Source organism: Salmo trutta, unplaced genomic scaffold (genome assembly GCF_901001165.1).
Source record: "Salmo trutta unplaced genomic scaffold, fSalTru1.1, whole genome shotgun sequence".
Lineage (NCBI taxonomy): Eukaryota > Metazoa > Chordata > Actinopteri > Salmoniformes > Salmonidae > Salmo > Salmo trutta.
In genome coordinates this window covers 36,527-39,135 of record NW_021822958.1, presented here as the reverse complement: position 1 = coordinate 39,135, position 2,609 = coordinate 36,527, and positions in this window count along the sequence as shown.

Here is a 2,609-nt window from a genome sequence, read left to right as displayed (position 1 = left end):
TGTCTGAAACACAGGCTTCTAGGGTAGGACATTTTGGAGTTGGAGCAGTAAAAGTTTGTGTTTCCGAATGACAGCACCATGAAGTAACATGCAGTGCCTTGACTTTCTCCTCATTTTGTTACATTACAGCCTTATTCTAAAATGGTTTAATACATATTTTTTTGCAGCAATTTTCACACAATACCCCATAATGACATCACAATAGCCCATAATGACATCACAATACCCCATAATGACATCACAATAGCCCATAATGACATCACAACACCCCATAATGACATCACAATACCCCATAATGACAGAGCAAAAACAGGTTCAAATGTACTCAAAATAAAAAACAGATACCTTATTTGCATAAATATTCAAACCCTTTGCTATGATACTCGAAAAATTTATCTCAGGTGCATCCTGTTTCCATTGATCATCCTTGAGATGTTTCTACAACTTGGAGTCCACCTGTGGTAAATTCAATTGATTGGACATGATTTGGAAAGGCACACACCTGTCTATATAAGGTCCCACAGTTGACAGTGCATGTCAGGAAAACAGGCAGGAAGACAGAAATAGAGTGAGATGAGATGAGAAAAGAACAACATTGAGGTGGAGGGAGGGGGGGGAGGGAGGGAGGGGGGGAGGGAGGGAGGAGGGAGGGAGGGGGGGAGGGAGGGAGGGATAGGAGGAGGAGGGGAGGGAGGGATAGGGAGGGAGGGAGGGAGGGAGGGGAGGGAGGGAGAGAGAGAGGGAGGGAGGGAGGGAGAGAGGGAGGGAGGGAGGGAGGGATGGAGAGAGAGAGGGAGGATAGAAGGAGGATAGGAGGAGGGAGGGAGGGAGGGAGGAGGGAGGGAGGAGGAGAGGTGTCACAAACAGCTTGTCTGAGGAGATGAGATCATGTAGCAGGGTGTTCTGAGGCTTCATAACAAATACCACCCTATTCCCTATATAGTGGTACTACTATAGACCAGAGCCCTATTCCCTATATAGTGCACTACTATAGACCAGAGCCCTATTCCCTATATAGTGGTACTACTATAGACCAGAGCCCTATTCCCTATATAGTGCACTACTATAGACCAGAGCCCTATGACACCCTATTCCCTATATAGTGCACTACTTTAGACCAGAGCCCTATGGCACCCTATTCCCTATATAGTGCACTACATTAGACCAGAGCCCTATGGTACCCTATTCCCTATATAGAACACTACTTTAGACCAGAGCCAAATGACTCCCTATTCCCTATATAGAACACTACTTTAGACCAGCAGTCCCTGGGCCTTGGTAAACAGTAGTGCACTACATCAGGAATAGGTTGGTGTTTGAGACACAGGTATCCTGAAACAGCTGAGGACAAACCAGTTGTTTATCTCTGTGGGTTTTCTCCTGGCTGACGCCCTCACTCACTGTCACTCACTCACTGTCACTCACTCACTGTCACTCACTCACTCACTGTCACTCACTCACTGTCACTCACTCACTGTTACTCACTCACTGTCACTCACTCACTCACTCACTGTCACTCACTCACTGTCACTCACTCACTGTTACTCACTCACTGTCACTCACTCACTCACTCACTGTCACTCGCTCACTGTCACTCGCTCACTGTCACTCGCTCACTGTCACTCACTCACTGTCACTCGTGCACTCACTTACTCTCACTCACTGTCACTCGTGCACTCACTCACTCTCACTCACTCACTGTCACTCTCTCTCTCACTCACTCTCACTCACTCACTGTCACTCAATTCAATTCAATTCGCTTTATTGGCATGACGTAACAATGTACATATTGCCAAAGCTTACTTAGGATATTTACAATATAAATAAAAATGAGAATCAAAAATTGTCAACGGGACAACAGTATCAACAATAACCAAGGGTCAAAATAACCATACATTCAACAATAACAATAATCATACAGTTGAGGACATGTGCAGGTTTATTGGTCTGTCAGACACTGTCCCTCAACTTATGGCAGGCAGCAATGTAGTGCGCTGCCAACCCACAGCTCTCTGCGTCCTCCCCCAACAGGATGGGTAGCCTATCCTCATCAGAGAGGTCTTTAAAACCTTGAATAAGGATTTCAAATTTGGGGAAATGACACTCTCTAATTGTTTTATATTTTTGACATTTTGTCAGGAAATGCAGCTCCGTCTCAGGTTCTGCTGTTGTGCAGTGGTTGCACAGCCTTTCCTCTACAGGGAGCCAGGTTTTCCTGTGTCTACCCTTCTCAATGGCAAGGCTGTGCTCACTGAGCCTGTACTTTGTCAAGGTTTTTCTAAGGTTTTGATCAGTAACCATGGTCAAATATTTAGCCATAGTGTACTGTCGATTTAGGGCCAGATAGCACTGCATTTTGCTTTGTGTTTGTGCTTGTGTTTCCCAATAAGCAATGTAGTTTTGTTTTGACTGTGTTGTAATTTGGTTTATTCTGATTGATTGGATGTTCTGGTCCTGAGGCTTCAGTGTGTTAGTAGAACAGGTTTGTGAACTCAGCCCCAGGACCAGCTGGATGAGGGGACTCTTTTCTTTGCTCAGCTCTTGGCATTGCAGGGCTTGGTAATGATATGAGAGGGGGGGTCACTGTATTTTAGATGTTTCCAAAACTT